This window comes from Euprymna scolopes, chromosome 1, assembly GCF_053919585.1.
Source record: "Euprymna scolopes isolate OS-2025 chromosome 1, ASM5391958v1, whole genome shotgun sequence".
Lineage (NCBI taxonomy): Eukaryota > Metazoa > Mollusca > Cephalopoda > Sepiida > Sepiolidae > Euprymna > Euprymna scolopes.
The window spans coordinates 182245241-182267337 of record NC_136482.1 but is presented as its reverse complement, the minus strand read 5'-3'; the positions used below and the strand labels follow the sequence as shown (position 1 = coordinate 182267337).

The following is a 22097-nucleotide window of genomic DNA, read 5'->3' as shown; positions in this document are numbered from 1 at the left end:
AGCTTTGTTCATGGAATCTACATTTTGATTTAGGCACAGATAAAGAATGGGGGAAATTACTGACAGGGATTTTAGCTAGACAGGTGTTTATCGTGAAGGATTGGCGAGGGGGGACCAGAGATTGGAGCTCGGACGAGCACTTGCCATGGAAATAACGATAAAACAAAGACAGGCTCGCAACGTCTCTTCTGTGGGAGAGAGGTTGCAGGGAAGAGAAGAGAGCATCCCCCACTAAGCCATGAAGTCTATTTTGTACTTTGTCAAGGGAGGATAGGCTGTTTTTAGCAGCTTCTGCCCAGATGTGGCAGCAGTAATCCATCTTTGGACGTACTTGGCTTTTATAGAGATAGAGAATTGCATCAGTAGTGAGATATCTTCTGGAGCAGTAGAAGGATCCCACCATTTTCCCAGCGGCCCGGGCAACAGACTTGAAGTTTCACAATATCTTTTTTATTTAATTGTTAGGTAAAAGTACAGAATAGTTAACAAAAACATCCTTCCTTCCCCATGTTAAGAATGGGTTTCTAAATAATATTATTATTTCAGCATGGTAGCATAAGTGCACAAGTACCTTTTATTTCTTATATATATATATTTTTTTTCTTTTTTTGACCCCTAAAAAACACAATTCTACCTTAAGTACAAGTAAGTTATAAATATCACGATAACAGAAATGCATGTGCTTCGTACATTTTTTTTTTTAACGCTTTTAGTACATGTGTACTAAAAGCGTTAAAAACAACAAAATATTGTTTGGAAATCAAATTTGAAAAACTTGAAAATAATTTTTTTTAATTGACAAATTCAGAATAAAAAATGAAACTGATTTTTCTGCTTTCATTTTGAAAGCAGAAAAATGTTTTTTATTTTTAAGAGAATACAAACGAAACTCGTTAATGCACTGACTTTAGTCAGCTGAGCGCTGGTCAGCGCATAGCGAGCCATTTCCACCATTAAGTGGATTTGAATTTCTATAAAAGATAACATTTTAAAGAAATTTCCACACAATTAATAATTATCAAATATTTACATATTATACATGAAAATAATTCTGAAACTATTATTTATATGAAAATGGATGATATATGCCGATTTATCTTATCAATTTTGAAATAATCTTCATCAACTTTGCTATATATTGTTTATATAGCCTGTAAAACTTCAGCCATATCCAATCAAATTTGACCCAGCGCATGTGTATCCAAACGTAACGTATGAAATGTAAACATTAAAAAAATAGTTCCCCTTTTTGTTGTCATTTTTTTTTATTGTTTTTTCATTTTTAACTTGGAGTATAAAAACATTGAATGCATAAAAGAAAAATAAATTAACATCATTTGAATGCTTATTCTATTCTCTTTCCATCAATGTAATTCTTTTAAAAATTGACCCACAAATAAAAAAGATATGACTTGTTGAAGCACATAAGGTATGTAATATTGCCAATATCCATGAAAATACAGCATACGCTTGTAATACTAATGAGATGACAGCTCGTATCAATCCCAATCATCATCTGCTGCTTAACATAGTCTACGTAATTGTTGGGCTGGTTTTGACCAGGGGGAGACGAATGACGTTTCTCACGATCCTGGCTGTAGCACAAATGTTGGTGTGAATGTCGTGTTTGAGAACGGACAAAGGGGTTGAATTTTTAGGAGTTTTGTATGAATTGTTTTTAAGAGTTATTTTATGCTGATAATCTAGAAATTATCTGCAAAACAATGGAAGGTCAACTTGTTATGTTGGTGACTTAAATGTTAAGATTTTAGAATGAATGTTACCAAAACAAAAATCATGATCAGTAGTTGTAGTGCTAGAAAGTTGGAAAGTCTCCAAAATGATGAAAGTTCTTCTGCTCAATTTGTGGAAAAAAAAACAAAAAAAAACAAAGAGTTGGATATTTCTGAGGTAAATCATTTTCGCAATCACTACATTTTTCCCTACAATATTTCTAACTGGTCAGAAATTGATTATTTAAGAGTTACTTATGCAAAGAAGGTACTGTGCTGAAATAACATTATTTAGAAATTCATTCTTAATATGGGGAAGGGAGGGTGTTTTGTTTCACTTAACAATTTACAAGTAACAAAAGATACCATACTATAAAAAAAATAGCACGGTACCTTCTCTGCATAAGTATCATTTAAGAGGACGGCTCAACAAGAATTTGTTTACATTGGACTTGAAAACGGCAAGATTTAGCTAGCTAGGAAGCAGCTTGATGACTGTGTTTCATAGATGGGCAATTCTAGGAGAAAAACGTTTAGTTTATGGACAAAGAGGGCGGAAGGGAAATTATAGACACTGGTTGTAGTTGGAGAAGTTTTTGTTGTGAATTTTTTACAGGGTGAGGGCCATAGATTGAAGCTCAGTCGAACTGATATCATTATGCATCGAGTGGATCAAGTACTGATCAAGTGATTGCAAGAACTTGGAGTGAATGGAATAAGTTCAGGAAATTTCTGCCATTACTAACCAGTAGAGCGTTACCACTGTTGACGAATGGTTGAGAAGTGTGTTGCATGCAGAGAAATGAGAATGACACAATAATGGATGTGTAATGCAAGTGTTAAAAACAAGCTTAAATCTGATGACTTCAGAGGAAAATTAAATTTGGACAGCATAGAGAGATGTGTACCGAAGAGTAGACGTCGATGGTATGGTCACATTAATAAAAACAACAAAGTTTCACAAGTTCTATGACCTGAAGTGGAATAAAAACAATTAAAAAAAGGTCAATATGCACTGGTTGTCCAACCTGCCAAGAGTTTTCGAAAGCCGTTCTTAACATGGGGAGATTGGGATGGGGGGGTGTTATTCTGAAAGTCGTTCTTAACATGTAGAGGTTTGGGGTGTTGGGTTTGTATTACTGTACTCAACTGTACACAGATTCGAAAAGTTGTCAAAAAACAAATATATAACAAATAAATATTAGGCAAAATAAGTTACTTTTCTACCTAACTGGATATGTTTTTAGTGTTTTTAACCAAAAACGAAAAACAAAAAAAAAGTAAAAAAAACAAAAAAAACGTAAATGTTTGAAAATAAACAAGCAACAAAACGTAAATGTTTGGAAAAATAAAACTTAAATATGTTTGCAAAAACAAAACAAAAAAACAAAAAAAAAAACGTAAATATGTTTGAAAAAAAGACAAAAATCTTAAATATGTTTGCAAAAAACAACAAAAAAAATGTTTAAAATTAAAATATAAAAACATTTTTTATTTCAAGGGTGCCATTATATACATTTTGTGCTTCCGTAACTAGGTGGACCGACAGTAACGCCACCTATAGTCAAACGGAGGAAACAGGCTCTCTCTTTCTTCACGATTACCCAATTTAATAATTTAATAATAAAAAATCTTCCTTGTTTCACGATTTATCTCCCTTGTTTGATCTGTCGCCTTTGTACAAGCACCGACAAATTTATGAAATAATAAAGCTGTGATTATCAAGATATAAACTTTCCATGTTAACATTCATTCAATTTAAAACTAATTTATTACTTAGCAATTATAAAAATAAAACTAAATCCATATATTAACTTTTTAAAGATTAGTTTCCACCGACAAAACTAGACACAGTAACAGTAACACGTGTTCATAAATTCAGAGTTTTAGGCGTTCATATTTCGCGAGTTAACACTAAACTACATTAAACATTATCATAACATTTAATGAGAACTAAAGATCAAGTATAATTCCAAAAATCAAGAAAATATAGAAATTTAAACAGTGTTTAATAATAATACGCAATTGAATAATGTTAATAAAAAAAAAACACGTGTAGTATGACGACACTATAAATGCTGCACAATCATTGATTGATGGATTGATTTAAAAAAAGAAATACTTACGATTAATAATTTTATTCGTGCTTATCCTGAATAAAACTCAAACACTGAATAGTATGAGAATTATTTCATTATTTGTGTTATGTTATTTTGATTTAGTTTTCACGTTCTAAAAAGAGAATTAAAAAGAAACGCATGTGCGGTGTTTAGTTTTGAAAAGGGAGATAACTTTACGGTGTACATGGAAAAAAAGTCCCGCAAACTTACAACCCGTCTCCGTTTGCGACAGCTTCTCAGTCAGTCTCTTTCCCTCTCTGCTACCCCCCCCCCAACAAAAATATAATTAAAAATTTCACAAATAAAAATAGTTGTAAGTGATTTTGGCTGCATTATCAAGGAGAAGAAGGACTGGTGAAAGTGCACTAGAAAACCACCTGAAGACTTACCTTTAAGAAGCTGATTACGGGATGAGAGGTGGGGATGAAAATAAGAAAATGCCTTTTGGAATAACCCTCCCCCCCAACATCCTCATGTTAAGAACGGCTTTCGTTTCGAAATAAACACCTTTTGCAGGTTGGACAACCAGTGCACATTGATCGCCTTCGAGTGGTCCCCAGCACATTTTCACCGAAGGACTTTAAAAAATCTCATTTTTTTTTTTACTTTATTTTAAAAATATTTAATCTGAAGAAGTTGTTCACTAAAACACAAGCATATTGAAGCGTAAAGGGAGTACTGTGATAGGTACTAGATTTATAGGGGGCAATCTGGGTGAAAAGCTGGGTAGCAAAATGTTTTTTCACATTATATTTAAATTTCTTTATGTTGATATTGTCAGGGAAATAGGGAGCAGCAATGGAAATTCAAAGGAAAGCAATCTGACGAAAGATACTGTAAGAATAAAAAAATCTTCTGGCATCGAAGCACCTCTATGGGGTGCTAAAAAAAAGACTTGTCTTTTCTCTTAAAGAAATCTTCCAGGACTTTCAACATCTGTAATTGTTTTAGGATAGAGATCTGAAAAGCACAACCACGGCCACCGAGATATAGAAGGCCTGTTAACTGAAAAATGCCTGCACAACCCATTTCTTCAGTTGTAATTCTGGATCTAATTAAAATGGCCACCACGAAAAGGTCCAACGGAAATTCCTCCCCTGAACATTCCCGTTCCCTTTTTTTACTCTCGGCTGATTACGAGACTCTCTGCGATGCTAAATAGGAGACAAAAGATGAGTCATAAAGAAGCTGAGCCCCAAACAGACCCTCACCACCGCCATCGCCCAGCTTCATAGCTGAAAGAGTTAAGAAAAATAAAATTCCCAAAATATAGGATACTTTAAGGCATGAGAAATTTTCTAGCCCGATAAAGGGAACCTATTTTTTTAAAGCAGAGTTGCCAGCATTTTCTATATACTGATGCCAATTCATATGGTTTAAGAATGTCAAGCCAATTAGTTTAACCTCTTGGGAAAGGTGCTATCACCCATGACAATCAGTGGTTGGAAAGAATTCTTGTAGTTGTTGACCTCTATTGTTCCTGATATTCATAAATGACCTCCCCGACAACATTGCCTCTGAGATGGGTATATATGCTGATGACACTACACTCTATGGCAGACACGACAGGAAGACGAATGAACACATTTCTAAAGAAATGGCAGAAACACTAGAGGAAGACCTCCAATCTGTAGTGGAATGGGGACAAAAGTGGTTGGTCGCGTTCAATGCTGCCAAGACTAAACTAGTTTCATTCAATAATTACAAGAAACCCTCTCTACCACCAATAGCAATGGCCAACGACTCTTTATCTGAGAGTCCATCTTTCAAACTCCTTGGCCTAACGTTCACAGGAAACATGAGTTGGAACAATTACATTGAAGGCATTGCCAGGGCCGCTGCAAGAAAGGTAGGCTCTCTCTACCGTGCTAGAAAACTACTAACACCCGAAAGTATCCTGTACCTCTATAAGGCCACCATTCGCCCATGTATGGAGTATTGCTGCCACATCTGGGCTGGTGCATCTGCTACTAGTCTCTCGCTCCTTGACAAGGTTCAAAAGAGAGTCGCAAATCTGATAGGCCCTGAACTGGCATCTAAGCTTCAGCCTCTGTCCCATCGACGAAATGTTGCATCCCTCTGCCTGTTCTACAAGTATTTTAGTGGTGAATGCTCTGATGAACTGCAATCACTTGTGCCCCCACGACGCGAGCACCCTCGACAAACCCGACAGGCTACTAGATCCCACCCCCACACTGTAGAGGTCCCTAGATGTAAAAGATCTTTTTACTCCAATAGTTTCTTCCCCAGAACCGCAAGACTCTGGAATTCCATTCCAGGTCCCTGCTTCCCCAACAGTACTGACGTGCAGAAGTTCAAGTGTAACGTGAACCGACACCTTGCTGCCCAAATCCCTACATAGTACCCCAGTAGTTGTTGCCCCTGATAGTAGCCCCCTACACCAAAGTGGCAATTTGCCTTGTTTGGGGTGAAAATGTAATAAAAAAAAAAAAAAAAAAAAAAAAAAAAGGAAAGTTATTTTGTCTTAGTAGAATTAAATGTAAGGATTCAGCCATTGCGGTGCATCTGTGAGGATTTAATTTCCCCTCATACCAAAAATAGGCAGTGCTCACTGATACCAGAACTTATAAAAGTACTGATTCTTATCAGTGGGTGTGAAGCTGAACTCCTATGAGGTGCTTTAAATAAGTTTCCAGACATTTTTAACACAGGCATTTAAAACTGTTATACACTCTTGAAAATTTTGTATGTTATTGCTATAAATCTTATGAGATGACTGATCAATTTTTATGATTTCACGTTCAAATGAACAGTTAAAGCAGGAATTGGAATACACTCTACTAAAGCATGATTATCACAGCTGGTGAATTTAAAAAATGCAATCTGGACGTGAGGACACTCTATAAGAACGATATGCAATAAAATTCTGCTTTAAACTTGGAAAAAAGATGCCACAGAAGCACATGGAATGCTTCAGGCTACTTTTGGACCATCTTGCATGAATCAAGCATCAGTTTTTGAGTGGCATAAGAGATTCAAGGAAGGCAAGGTGTCTGTGAGGGATGATTAGAAGTGTGGACATCCGAGTTGATTGGCCAAATAAAGAATTTCATGGATAAGGACCGTCGTGTGTCTATAGAGACAATAAGTGCACAGTTTGATGTTAGTGTGGGAACTGTACACACAATTATTTGCGAGGAACTGAAGATGTGGAAGATTTGCACGAATGCACCAGTCCACAACTGCATCCTTGTTACAGACTATTTAACCAAGATGGGCTAGAGTTTCACGTGTGTACTATCAATAAAAGTGCCTATACGAAAAAAGTCTGGAAACTTATTAAAGGCACCACATTTATTTTTAAGTAATGGAGAACAGAAAAGGCATCGTGGGTGCATTTTCTGTTCTCGCCAATAACTCTCACCCTGTTTTGTCCCTCAGTCCTCATCTAGTCCGAGCAGTGTTCCTGATAAAGGGGGAAGAAAACACTGTCTATGTTATCTGCAATTTTGTGTGAACAATAGCTAGAGACCACATAATTCTCTTTCCACACTATTCTAGTCTTGTAGCCATGTCACTAATAAGGATGCTGGAGGTAAACGTTTTCCTGGGCTGATGTCTGTGGGAACATGATGAGAATTAGCAGCGAACCGGATGTTAACGCATCCACCATGAGAGACAAAATGAAAAATCGTCTTTTGCACATGGCTCCACACATCGCTTCCGCTTGGGAAGAAAAAAATAAGATAACCACAAAATAATTATCAACCAATGGCAGAGCTCTGCGCCTAAAATAAACACCTCAAATATCACAGTCATTGGGAGCCAGTTTGCCACTATAAAACGAGGGTTTTAGGAAACCAGGAGTGAGGAGGAGAAAGATGACAAAGACGCCAGGCTGCTAGCGTTGATAAAAGAAGTCACTCGCTTTCCAGTTACAAGTCAGGACACGCATCACCGACAGCAGGATGACCGGCCTACCCTAACCCTCTCCATCGTCCAAAAGATAAGTTACATTTTATGAACATTCATTCCTTGTCAATTCATACATACCTACAAACATTTTACGAACATTCATTCCTTGTCAATTCATACATACCTACAAACATTTTACGAACATTCATTCCTTGTCAATTCATACATACCTACAAACATTTTACGATCTTCTTTGTTAAATCACATTCCATCCTACGAACACTTTGCCTCTCCTAATACAAATTGTTGGTAGTAAATAAAATCTGTTCTCAACCTTCAATATTCGTCTGTCTTTAATTATATGGAGTCAGAATCTACACACTTCCAACGTTGTTCATTTCATAGATTTTTTGTTGTGGCCTCTATGGCATCCTTTCCCACCCCTAATCCTTTCATAAATACCGAGAGACCATATGTTATCCGCCTGATAGTCAGGAATCTGAACTTATAAAGGTGCTGGTTCTTATCAGTGTAATTAATGAAAACTATCGCATGAAATGAAAAACAAAATTTTTTAAATAACAACAACAAAAGGATTCATTTAATTACTGTTTCCGTCAATGTAAAAGAATGTTCGAGTTGGGAAAGAAAATGTAGAAAGTTCTTTGAGCTGCTGAAAGTTTGCCAGTAATTATTATTGATACTTAAGCGTCCAGTGGATAGAGACAGGAGTAAAAACGGGGGAGGGGGGGCATCTTTCCTCATTGCTTTCAGGAATCTCTTTGTTGGCTGACCGTTATTCCCAAAGGGGCTGAAGTAGTTTTTTAGGGATCAGATAAAAAACACAAAAGGTAACCCCTTCCTTTTCTATTGATCTCTTGAAGGGCTTAACTTTTTTAGTTAGTCTGTTTTGGGGTCCAGAGGATTGAATGCTGGTAATGGGGTCTTTTCCGGCTTTATTTGTCTTGAAGTTATTCTACATTTATCTCCTTTTTTTATTTTATTTATTTATTTATTTATTTTATCATGCCTTCTACATATCCATGCACCTTACTATTTCAGAAGTCTCAGGTCAAATTTTTCTGTTCATTCCTTTCTTTTGCACAAATATCCTTACATTCTTGCTCTTGTGAGACTGATCTAGATTTTTCTATTGATAGCAATGATTTACCTGTAGAGGGTTATTTGTCTCTTGTCCATTTAGTCTCTTCCATGCATCTTGCTATTTACTTCGCAAAGATTTCCCCATTGTACGTGTTCCCAGTCATGAATCTCATAGATGTCCTTTTATCTGTTTGAGATTGTCTTGGCTTCACTCCACTTTCTATTTGTTCTTTTTATGCTCTTCCTCTTCTGACGATGACTTCCTTGTTGTTGATGATATGTTCAACATTATTGATAAGCATTACAACTTCATCTGTTAAGTTCTTGTCTGTTTAGACTCTTCCACGCATTTCCATGTTCGTGCTATTTTTCTTTGTAAGGATCTCTTCATTGTACGTATTTCCAGTTTTATAGATGTCCTTTTATCTGAGGTTGTCTTTGCTGAACCCCACTTTCTATTTGTTCTTTTTATGCTCTTCCTCTTCTGATGATGACTTCCCTGTTGTTGTTGATATGTTCAACATTATTGATAAGCATTACAACTTCATCTGTTAAGTTCTGTCTTTGTCTTCGATGACTTTAATGCTCACCATTCTGATTGGTTTTCCCACTTTAATCACACAGGTTTTGCTGGTGAAGTCTGTCTTAACTTTTCTCTCTCTCATGACTTGTCCCAAATTATCACCTTATCTCTTCTCCTCCATTGGATTCTTCTTGTGATGCTGTTGTTGATGTTGAGATTAATCAGTCTTCAATTGATCGTCCCTTCCATTAGAAGACATTTAACTACAGAAGAACTGATTGGGATGGGCTTCGCAGCTTCCTATGTGATGCTCCATTGGGATCTTATTTTTTGTATGTCTCCGAATGCTGCTTCTAAGGAGATTACTGACTGGCTTCTTGTTAGAATTGACATCTTCATTTCTCATTTTCAGTTTCAAACCAAACATCATTCTCCTCCCTGGTTTTCATCTGTTTGTGTTTCTGTCATTGGCCATCGCAATCATTACTTCAATCAGTATTGTCAGGATGATTCTGAGGCTTCTAGACAATTCTATAGAAGAGCTAGTAGCAATGCTTGCAAAAAAGCAATTTCTGAGGCTAAGTTTAGCTATGCTCAAAGAATTCATGACTATCTCATCTCAAAATGTTGGCTCTCATAATTTTTGAAGAATCTAAAATAGTTATTAATAGCGGCAAGTCTACTCCTTTTTTAAAATAATTTTCAGGTCATTTCATCTACGGATAAGGATAATCTCTTTGATCTTTTTGCTGACAATTCTCTCATATATTCTGATGCCTCCAGATTTTCCTTCAAAAACTGATTAGTCTCTTGATTCTGTAATTATTACTCCAAAGATGGTTGCTAGAATTCTTGCTAGTCTTGAGTAATCGAAGGCTTTTGGTCCTGATTGGATTCCTGTTGTTGTTCTCAAATGTTGTGCGCTTGAACGTTCTTCCATCGTCTCAAAATTATTCAATCTCTGTTTGTCTCATTCCTGTTTCCGTTCTTGTTTGGAGTCCTCTGTTGTCCATATCTTTAAAAATTCTGGTGATCTCTCTGACCCAACTAACTATTATCCTGTTAGTCTTCTCTTTGTTATTAACAAAGTTTTTGAGAGGTTGGTCAACGGCAAGCGTGTTCATTTTCTGGAAAGTCTGGGTCTTTTTAGTGATGTTCAGTATAGCTTTCATAATTTTCATTCAACTGTTGTAACTGAACGAATCTGTTAGTTTATGGATAATTCAGGGCCATTGCGCTAGTCATTTAGAAAGCGTTTGACAGAGTGTGGTATTCTTGTCTTCTATAGAATCGGTAGTAAAGTTCTTGATATAATGTCTTTTGTGAGTAACTCTGGATGTTGTATCTTCATTTTCTTTTCCTATCAATGTTGGTGTTCTTCAGAGTTCTATTCTATTACTAACACCGTTTCTTCTCTGTATAAATGACTTTCTAGAGAATATTATTAAAATAATTAACATTTATGCTGATGACGCCATCCACTATTCTGGTATTGCTTCTTCCCATTTTTCTTGGATCAGTTGAAATATACAATTGATCTAGTTAATCTGGGTTCAATTGTGGATAGAGATAAAAAAAAAAATGGCTTGTTTTATTTAATCCTGTTAAGACTCAGTTATGGCTTGGTCTCAGTTTTAAATGTCCTGTGCTACATGACCGGAAAAGAGCTCGGGGCCATACTGAGCCAGTACAGAGATGTAGAAGCTGTTGTTCCATCCAACGTAACGTGATGACCGGGGATTACAAAGTTTGAATGGTCCTGGACAAGGTCAAATTCAACACCATTCCGGCCTTGTTCAAATTCGGAAATTGGACCATGACGCTGATCGTGGAGGGGAGAAGACCCCATTGCTGGCACTGTCAGCAAATGGGACACATGGTTAAGGACTGTCCCATAAACAACCAGCCAGACACCTGGGAAAAGCCCCCACCAAAGCACCAGCTAAAATTCCAGCTGAGGCCCAAGCCTCGACCCAAGTCACAGCCCCAGCCACAGTCAATGCTGGACCAGTGGCAGAAGCAGCTTGGGTGACGGTCACTAAGAAAGGCAGAGCCAACAAAATCTGCCCAAGCCAATAGCGACCAAAACCCAACCCGACACCACACCAATGGACACTCAGGCGCCCTCTTCCTCAAACAAAAGGAAGCTCCTGGACTCCGTGGAAGAGAATGCATCAGAGGAGGCAGAGACAGCAACAGACACGGAGAAGAGAACAGCAGCTGCAGTAACCAAAAGGACAAACAAGAGGAGGAAAAGCAGGAAGACCAAAGGAGACACCCTCACCCACAAAGACAATAGCAACACAGCAAAGGCTGAACTCCCCACACCCCCACACCCCCAACCAGCCATTAGAACAAACCCCCTCCCACCCAATTTTCCCCAGAACAGTTTCACGCAACCCACTCCTACCCCCACTCTTCCTCCCCCGGTAAAGGAAAACCTGACCCCAACAGTCCGCACGGAGTGGATGAAAAACTCCCCTTCCTACCAGGTGGAAGGATTTGCGAACTGGATCCCTCTGCAACCAATACTTGAGCTCAAAGGCCAGCAGAGGGTTCAGTACAACAAGTTAAGGAACTTTGTTTATGTTGGTGGTGACAACATCGCCGACCCAACAAAATTCAAGACCGTTCTCCTGTTGACCACATTCATTAGGGTCAACAAAGATGCTAGGACAGAAGCCCTCTGGGCAATGATAAATGCAGCAAAGGATGCAATCCCAGGCCAGCAACTGGTGGATAGGGAGCATCCCTCACTGAACAATATCACCTACAAATGTGAAGGAAGAATCTCTATTTATGCCCATCCCTCCTTCTACAGGGCACTTAAACTCATTTTCCCCTTGGACGTGGCGGGCATGGCCAAGGATGGATTACCTTCATCGGAATTACTAACAGGAAGCCTTGGACAGGCCTGCCACGTCCTCACTCCCGAGGATTTCAGGCCCGTATGTGACACTGAATAAGGTAGGTGACCATGGCTTTAAACTTGGCTACTTATAATGTGATGGCCCTCAGATGTCGAAGCAAGGCCGTGCGCGTGCTAAGAGATCTGGTGTCCCTCAAGGTAGATATTGCCGCTATGCAGGAGACCCACTTTATTTGTGACGGGGATTGTCAGGTGCTGGTGAACGACTACCAGGTTTACTCAGCATATGGCAGTACTTATAGTCGTGGAATCTTCTTGCTAGTAAATCGTACCCTATTAGCGTTGGTGAATGTTGTTCACGCGGATGAGGACAGGCGGGCGATTGTCGTCGATGTTGCCGTTAATAACAGTGTGTTTCAGATAGTTGCCGTTTACGCGCCCAACTCTGCAGTGGAGAGGGCTTCCTTCTTTCGATGGGTGGAGGGTTTCCTAGATGATCCTGATAGGGTGGTCCTAATGGGTGATTGGAATGCAATCTTTGATCCCAAGATAGATAAGGTCAGGAGGACTAGCGAGTGGTACGAGACGCTGTTGAGTGTAAGGCTGCTCTAACACGTGGCTTGGACAAGTACATTCGAAAAGTAAACAACCTGGAAGGGCACACCCTCGTATCGACATGGGAGATTTGCGAGGGGTTTCGGAAGTGTCTATCAGAACGCTTCACCCAACTACTCAGACTCAGGGTGGAAGAGTTTGGCAGCTATTTGGCCGATTCGCCTCACTTCATGGCGGCTCGAGCGGCTAGCTGTCTTGTCATGGAACATGAGATCATTATTTCATTGAAGCAGGTCGGCTGTAACAAGTCCCAAGGGCTGGATGGTCTACCCTACGAATTATACTTGAGGCTATCGCCCATGTTGGTCCCTATTCTGAAGGATATGTTCAACCATTGGTTTTGAAGCGAGGTGCTCACTGGGCAAAACAACAAACAGCTTATAATTTATAGAGACTCCTCGAATTTAGCGCCACTGCTTTTTTTTGTCTTTTTTTTTGGAGCTCTCCGGAACCGGTGAATGTTCAATGTCACTGTCAAAATTAGTTCCGGGGTAGATGCTACAGTTTGTTCAGGGTTCTATCCCTGGGAAGGTCACCAAGAGAGTAATCACATTGCTGAGGAAAGGTCAATGGCATGGTGGGGAGGAAGACTTAGACGATTTCAGCCCCTTGACTCTACTAAACACAAAGTTAAAGATTTTGGCCAAGGTTCTTGCGAATTGGTTGCAGGTTGTCATCACTGACTTGATCGAACCAGACCAGAGCTATGCTGTGAAGGGGAGATCGATTCAGGACAATCTTAATCTGATATGCACAATCATAGAGGGGGACAGAAGACGACGCCGAGGCCACGCAGATCAGTTTGGATCAGTCCAAGGTTTTTGATAGGGTGGACCATCGGTTTCTAGGATCTGTGTTGGAGGCTGCCGGTTTTAATCCGGACTTCTGCAAGTGGATCTTTGTACTGTATGATAAGCCGATGGTAGTGGTGCAGATCAATGGTAAGCTGCCGGAGTCGTTCACCATCTCCCAGTCGGTGCGAGAGGGTTGTCTGCTGTCGCCTCTCTTGTACGTCCTGGCATTGGAACCCCTCCTTCGCAAGTTAAGGGACGAGGCGACTACACCAGTCCTGCGTGGAATAGCTCTACCTGGTAGCACACGAGCAAGGGTTTCCACGCTCGCCAATGACGTCACCGTGTTCGTGTCTTGCCCCATGGACATTCAACGGTCACCGAGGCACTCGCTCGATACGAAGAAGTTACGGGGACCATCTTCAATCGCAGTAAGTCGGTAGATCTGCAGTTGGGTGCCTGGACTGGAGTAAATTCGCTTCCAGGCATCTTCAGTTGGACCGACAGCCCGGTCCGGATCCTTGGTGTGTGGTTCAGACTGGGTCTCCAGCTGAAGAAAAACTGGTCGGAAGTAGAGACCATGATCGAACCCTCTGTCAAAACTTGGGTTCGAAGGAAATTGTCATTGAAGGGTCAGGTGGAAGCATGTGCTACATACGTCTTTCCGCTCATCCTTTACCGTCTGTCTGTACTTCCCCTCCCTGCAAAACAATGAAACAGCTTACAGAAGCACCTTGACACACTCTTGTGGAACGAGGGTAAGCACTATGTTTGCAGAGAGGTCTGTGTTCGAAATTCGAGCGAGGGAGGTTTTGGAATGCCCGATCTCCTATGTCACAAGCACACAGAGAGGTTGGCCTTCCTGAGCCGTTCGTTGTATGTAGACGTTCCATGGGTCACTGCGGTTGGAAGATCGTTTTCCAATCTCATATCTGACCCCTCGGTGGAAGCTCGTCGGAAACCAAGGGGAGAACAAACCTTCTACGCCGAATGCCGGTCCGCACTTAAAGCATTGCCGGGGACCAGTGTCCTCAAACAGTCTAGGAACAGGCTTTATCGGGAGCTAGTGGGGCGTAGCACAAAGGAACCGCTAGTGAAATGGATGGGATGTCATTAGAGGAGGTCCGCTCCCAATGGAGTTGGGTGCCGTGACGGGACTTTCTTACCAACTTGGAATTCTCCCTCACCTAGCGACTTGTCTGGAACGCACTGCCCCTCCTTGACGAACTCAACTTGTACAAAGAAGAAACCCAGGTCTACTGCCTGCACTGCAACGAGAACATGAGGGAAACAGCTGGTCATGCCTTTTTCCACTGCAGCAGGCTCAAGACCCTCATAGGGTACGTCAATGAGGTAACGGCTCGCATCAATGCCAAGCACTGGCTAGAACTCGGTGAGTCATATTTTGTGGAAAACATTGATCCACTGCCGCCTAGATAGAAAAGAATGTTTTTTTCTAGCGATACTAGCAGTAGTGAGAATGGTCATATGGATCACACACCTCAAGCAAGTCCGCGAAGGAATATCTGTTTCGGATCAGGATCTGATCGTCTACTTTAAATATCTGCTTAAAGTAAAGATCAGATATGATTGGAAGAGATTGCCTTGAGTGGCCTTTGACAAGAGGTGGGTGCATGATGCTAGCTTGTGTATCTGATGAGGCGCGAAGTTTGAATTCATGTTACCACCATAAACATTCACACGTGGTACTGGGTCCTACAGAACCCATCCCGCTAGGTTAGCAATTTAAGCAAGTAAAGAGACTCTTGACTGGTGGTACAAATGAGATTCTGTCCCCGATTGTTTGTTTTCTTGGCACTAGAGAACCTTCCAAGGCTACCCTAGCATTACCCCCCCCCAATTCCCCCAATTTTGTTTTTGCTACCCGTGGTCAACCTTTACGCGAAGGTCGCCGTCTACCCCCCCTCTCTTCCCCTTTTTGTTTTTGACAGTATATTTATTTTTTCCCATCACCCGATAAGAATCCACCCCAATCCTCACAAGCGATCTCCCCCACTTGGTTTCAGTGCTCCGGAAAACAGTAGGTGATCTAACTATCTAGAATAGCTCAGGGAGGGACCTTACTAACAATGCACCAAGCAATTTTATCTTTTGTACATTTTTTCTAGATTCCCCACTCCCCAACACAAACTTTTTCTTTCACTAAATTTAAAAACTTTTTCTAATGAATTGAACTCACGCACACGCACACACACACACACACTTTTAATTAAAGAAAAAAATGCACACACACACACAGAGAAATTGTAAATATATGCTTTTTTCAAAAACGCTGGGGCTTCATTAGGTAGTTTAGAGTCCACAGAGTGAATGAGGTATTGTGGCAAATGTTGCCAGTCAAGAGTAAGTCACCAAAGGTTCCATAATTAGTTTAGTTACAAAGACCCTGCAACACCCCCCTCCCAGTTCCTATAGGGCCTTGTGCCTAAGTTTGTTTACATGTTTGACTTTTTGCTTTTATTTTTTAAATTCTTTTTCTTAATTTAATTGTAAAATTTTTTCATGCGAAATAAACTATATAAATTGGCCTTCAGGCTGGGATCAAAGTGTAGTATCTGTTCTCCCAGCTACCTCATTTTTGATCTTCCAGGCTAGGTTTAAGGCACTTATCACTTTGACTTACTAACCTTGGTTAGTGGGACCGACCCCCTTTTTGGGGAGTCAGGACCCTTTTTGCTCCCCCCAAGGACCGACGCCATTGTGTGATAGTTTGGACTCAAAACCGATCCCTTCTTTGGGAGCTTGCTGTTTTCGGGACCGACAACACTTTCTTTGGTTGATGCGATCTGGTCGGGTTAGCAGTATTTTTTGTTGAGTACTTAGTTTCCTCCTCCCATCTGAGGTTGAAATGGTCTATTCTCTCCTCTCTTAATTGCCTGTGCAGTACTCTGACCTGCCAGACCCAAACTTTGTCTTCCTTCGCTGCTCTCCCAGTGGATTGAGCAGACCAGGTTCACTTTCTCGCTTCCTTGGGGTTGCTTGTGGGTAGGGTGTTGTAGGTTGGGGGTTTTCTTCATTTCTGCTCCCCTCTCTGGGCAGAGATGTCTCCCCTCTCTCTCTTAATTGCGACGCGGCACTCTGACCCACTAGCACTCACTGCGTCTTCCTTCTCTGCTCTCCTCCTCACGGGGGATTCGAGCTGCTAACCCGACGTCCCCGCAACGGGAGATCAAACCTCTTTTCTCGTCTGATCCCGCCCCCCCCCCTATTTTTTCTTTTCTCCCCGCTACACTTTGGTCTGTGTCAACAGCTAGTGAAACCACTCCACGATGCCGGGCAGAGGGGACATACCACCCCAGATGCACCACATTGCTCCCCTAGAAAGCTCCCTGATGGAGGGAGCAACTCCCAGCTACCCAGAAGAAGAGGAGAAAGGCAGGGTAGAGCCGCAGCCCGCGGCGACCCTGGAGAAGCCACCAACTGGTGAAAAACCAAGTCTGGACCCTGCTCCCCAAAAGGGCCACTTCCGGCTGAGGGAGCAAAGGCAACGGCGGACGAGGGGATGAAGAATGTTTCAGGTGGACCACACCTGGTGGCACCTCTTGCACCTCAATCCTAGGGGACCGAAGACGACCCCTGCACTCCTGTTCCTCACGAGGGCAACCACCCAGCAAAAGAGGAGGAGAAATCAAGGGACGAGGAGATAATGGACGTCATGGGTGGACCATAGCCAGTGGCACTCCGGCTTCTCAGCCCACCAAACCATCACCCAAATATAGCACTCCAGCTCCCCAAGAGGACGATACCCTCATGGAAAAAAGGGAAAATGATGAGGATGTAGCTAAAAGGGCTAAAGCACTAATCAACGAAGCGATAACGTCTTTAAAGATCCTCAGCGGGGTGACCAAAGATCCAGCCCACTTCAACGCTCCCCAAGAGACTAAGCCCCAACTAGCCACCCCTCCAGAAAGGGAGAAACCAAGTTTGAAACCCAGCAACATCCGAGTAACAAAAACTGCAGCAGAGGCAACCCCTGTCAGTGGTGGACAACAGCAGGTGGCACCCAGGAGTAAACAATCCTCTGCCAGGAAGAAGAAGAAAGAGACCCAGGAGGAAGAGACCGGCAGATTGGCAACATTTAACACCGATTGACCGGCTCTCATCCCACTGGGCAAACCACCAACCCCCAGTTAGCAGAAGCAGCAACAGCAACACCCAAGCCAGACGACATTGTCCTGGACCCCCAGTGCAAGTAAGGAAGACACAGAATGGGGCCCACAAATCCAAATGACCCCACAGGAATACCGGGACCTCTTCGAGTCCACTTACAAGAACCTCACGGAAGGGAACGTCATAAAACCCCTCCCAGGCACCGCAGAGGACCTTAAGAAGAAGATAGTATCCTTTATCACTTCGGACATGAAGAAAGGAGCCCTCACAGGAGTAGATAAGGACAACATGGTGGACCTCCTCCTGGATCTGAAGATCCCAACAAAAACATATGCAGGAGGAGCTACGCCATATGGGACATCCTGCTCTTAAACCAAAGAGAGGCCAAGAGGACAAATCTGCGCTGGAAAAACATCAAACTCCAGCCAGAATACCTCAGCCAAAGAGTTACGAACGTCACCGTGCTGAACGTCCCCTGTCGCCTAGGAGCAAAACAACTAGGAGCAGTCTTCAGCCAGTACAGGGACGTGGTGACAGTGACCCCAACAAGCAACTGACTGGGGGCTATAGACTCCAGATGCGACTTGACAAAGCTGGCTTCTACCAAATACCAGCGACGTTGAAGTGCAAGGAGGGAACACTGTCGGTCATAATAGAGGGACGGAGACTGCACTGCTGGCACTGTCAGCAGAGGGGACACATGGTCAAGGATTGCCCCAAAAGAAATCCGACCAAAGCCCCTACAGCTACCGACAAGCCTTGTGCCCCAGAGACGACAACTAAGCCAGTGGACCCATCCCCCAGGATTGGATGGGTCACAGTGACTCGAAAGGGGAAGACAAAGCCCCCCAAATCCGGCTAGCAAGTGGACGGAAAACAAGCGCTGCAGCAACAACAACAGCCGCTGCAGTGACACCGCCCAAACAGCCAGAACAAAATGACCAGCAACTGGCGCAGCCAAAGAAGTCACAACCCGAACAGCAGCAGCAACCGCATCATCATCATCATCATCAACAACAACAACAGCAAGAGGAGCAGAACAAACCACTCCAGGAACAACAACTGGCCCCCCAGACGAACTGAATCAGGGACCAAGAGAAGGAAGGACTGCTCCTCGGAAGATGAGTCTTCCAATGCTCCCCAGTCCATTCGAGGAACAAAAAAGAAAGGAAAAGAGAATCAAAAAAATGGAAGGGAAAGAAAAGGTGGCCCCCATCCCAAACAACAACAACAAAACCCACCCCAACCCCAAACCAGACACCACACCAACACGAAACAACACACCAACCACCACAGCACCAATACCAGACACCACACCCACCACACCAACACCTGACACCGCCACCCCAAAGAGAAAAAGAAATGAATGAACCCGGGAGAGGAAGCGATCGCTCTGTCTCTCGCGGACCAACTAAAAGACAAGAACTTCGTGCAATTGACCCTCTGATGGTGGCAATGGCCCTCTCACATCGTCAGAGAAAGACTTTAAAACCGCTGCTGGATTGCCAACAGATAGAGGGAAAAGATGTCAACATCCCCTCTAATTTTCCGGATGTCTCGCTCCTAATAACTTCTGTTAGAACTTCAGAAGCTTGCGAGAACAACTTGTGGTCACTTCTGCAGGCAGCTGAAGAGAGCCTCTCTGGGAACGGAACTTTTTAAAAAAAGTGACTCTTCCCTTGATGAACTGTCAAAACAATGCAAGGGAAGGGTCCCAGTGTGGGTCCATCTGTCTCTCTACAGGGCCCTAAAATTGACCTTTCTCCTAATTATTGGCGGCATTATGAGAGAAGGCCAGGACCTGAAAAACCTGACCTCCTTGAGCATCGTGTACAATGTCGGCATCCTCTCGCTGACCGACTTTGGAGCCAAGTGCGACAATCGCTAAGGTAGGTACCATATCTTTAAATTTGGCCAGTTTGAATGCAAGGGGCTTGAGATCACCGGGCCAGGCAGTTTGCCTTTGACACGATCTCTTGTCCCTGGGAGTGGATGTTGCTGCGATCCAGGAGACGCATTTCGTTTCTTCTGTGGACTGTCAGGTGCTGAACCGGGATTTCGAAGTTTTCTCAGCATATGGCAGCCCGCGGGGGAAGGGAGTCTACTTGCTAGTGAAATAAACTCTGTCCATGATGGTTGACGTTGTTCATAGAGATACGGTGGGCAGGCTGGTCGTGGCCGATGTTTCGGGTGGTCGTGGTTCATGTGGCCAGCACCGCTTGCGAGAGGGTCTCATTCTTCGGTCAGCTTGACGCGTTTGTAGATTGGTGGAAGTGGGTAGTGCTAATGGGGGATTAGGACGCCATCTTAGACCCAGAGTTAGATAAAGTAGGAGGTGAAGCAAAAGGGTCGGAGAGATGTGAGCCCAGCCTGGCTGACCTGATGGCTAGATGCGATCTGGTCGACAGGTTTTGGGTCGAGCATCCAGGGTAGGAGATATGGACGTGGACCAATAGCGTTTCCTCCTATCGGAATACCTATTTGGATAGGATACTAGTTAGAAGAGGCGAAATAGAATAGACTTCCTATCTTGCCCCACGTGCACTTGGTTAGGTCAGTCAGACCATAAACTAGTTATGGCCCGGCTGAAGCTAGGAAATAGGCCTTAGTTAGTGGGGTACTGGAAGTTAAACACGTCCCTTCTGGAGATACAAAACTTCTGAGAAAAGTTAAGAGAATTAATTAAAAAGGCACTCGTGGGGGCGGTTACCGGGAGTAAGTGGTGGTTAAGTCTAAAAGCCAACATTAGAAGCTTCTCTGTCAAGTATGCCCAGCACTAGATAAGGCCAAGGCGGAGAAGCAGCTAGAGCAGGAACTAGTGGTAGGGTTAGTCAGGAACTAGCTAGGCAGGACCTTCTGTGCGAGACTAGGCTTAGAAAAATAGGAAACGAAGTAGTCAACTCTGATGCTGTCGTGCGTTGTGAGATTTCTAGGCGTGGCTTGGACAAATACATTGCAAAATTTAGACATCCGGATGGACGCATCCTTGAATCGACTTGGGAGATCTGCAAGGGGTTTCGAGAAAATTTCGAGGAGCATTTTCCGCAGCAGCCCGATTTTCCGGTTCTTGAGTTTAGCGACTATTTGGCTGACTCTCCCCGTCTTGACGTGGCTAGAACGGCTGATTGCGAGGGCCAGGTGACGGAGCGAGAGGTCTTTACTGCGCTGAAGCAGGTCAGTTGTGACAGATTGCCGGGACTCGATGGTCTGCCATACGAACTGTATTTGAGGCTGTCGCCCATGTTTCTGCCTCTTCTCACGGATGTGTTCAACCATTGGTTTGCTCAGGGATCCATCCCAGGGCAGGTAACTAAGGGAGTGCTCACATTGCTGAGAAAAGGTGATGGGCATGGCGGGAAAGAGTTAGACGACTAAAGGCCCATAACTCTGCTTAACATAGAGTTGAAGATTTTGGCCAGGGTCCTGTCAAATCGGCTGCAAGTTGTTATCGACGAGTTGGTTAAACCAGAACAGAACTATGCTGTGAAGGGGAGATCGATTCAGAACAACTTGCACCTGATCCGCACGATCCTAGAGGGGGGAATAGATGACAACACAGAAGCCGCCCTGATCAACTTAGATCAGTCCAAAGTGTTTGATAGGGTCGACCATCATTTCTTGGCATCTGTCTTAGAGGCTGCTGGTTTTAAACCGGACTTCTGCAAGTGGATCTCCATGATGTATCAACAGCCCATGGCTGTTGTACAAGTCAACAGAAAGCGCTCGAAACCCTATGTTATCTCTCAGTCGGGTTGTCTGCTGTCGCCCCTGCTTTACGTCCTGGCCTTGGAGCCTCTGCTCCACAAGCTGAGACGTGGGGAGGCAAATTCGGCCACGTGCAGAATGGTTCTACCTGGCGGCCCAGCTGCCAAGGTATCCGATTTGCCGATGATGTCACGGTCTTCATGTCGAGCTTCAAAGACATCGAGGTTGTGTTGGAAGCACTTGCACAATACGAAAGAATTACGGGGGCCAAGATAAACCGCAGCAAGTCAGTCAAACTGCGGTTGGGTGCCTGGAGTGGCAATGCAAAGCTCCGGCGGCCTTCAGCTGGACGGATGGCCCAGTTTGGATCCTTGGCGTGTGATTCAGACCGGGTCCCCAGTTTGATAAGAATTGGTCGGAGGTACGGTCAAAGGTGGAGGCTGCGTTTAATGCGTGGCTTCCTAGGAAACTTTCTTTAAAAGGTAGAGCTGAGGCATGCACCATATACGTCTTCCCTCTTATCCTTTACCGACTGGCCGTACTTCCTCTGCCTGCACAACACCTAACAGCTCTTGTCGAACTCTTGTCCTCGCTCCTTTGCGACAAAGGACGACACTGGGTGAGCAAACA

General features: G+C 43.0%; 1 protein-coding gene across 2 annotated transcripts in view; it reads right to left on the bottom strand.

Annotated features, from left to right (window-relative positions):
* The window catches only part of LOC145277942 (CCAAT/enhancer-binding protein zeta-like), a 72048-nt gene that overhangs the window by 7743 nt on the left and 42208 nt on the right, over positions 1–22097 (bottom strand). The window contains exon 1 of one of the 2 annotated variants that reach the window (XM_080130031.1): positions 3860–4033. The exons of the other annotated variant lie outside the window; for it this stretch is intronic. The gene's annotated coding sequence lies outside the window, so the exon portion shown is untranslated. Of the gene's footprint in view, positions 1–3859; positions 4034–22097 lie in introns of those variants that run through there. 2 annotated transcript variants of the gene reach the window in all.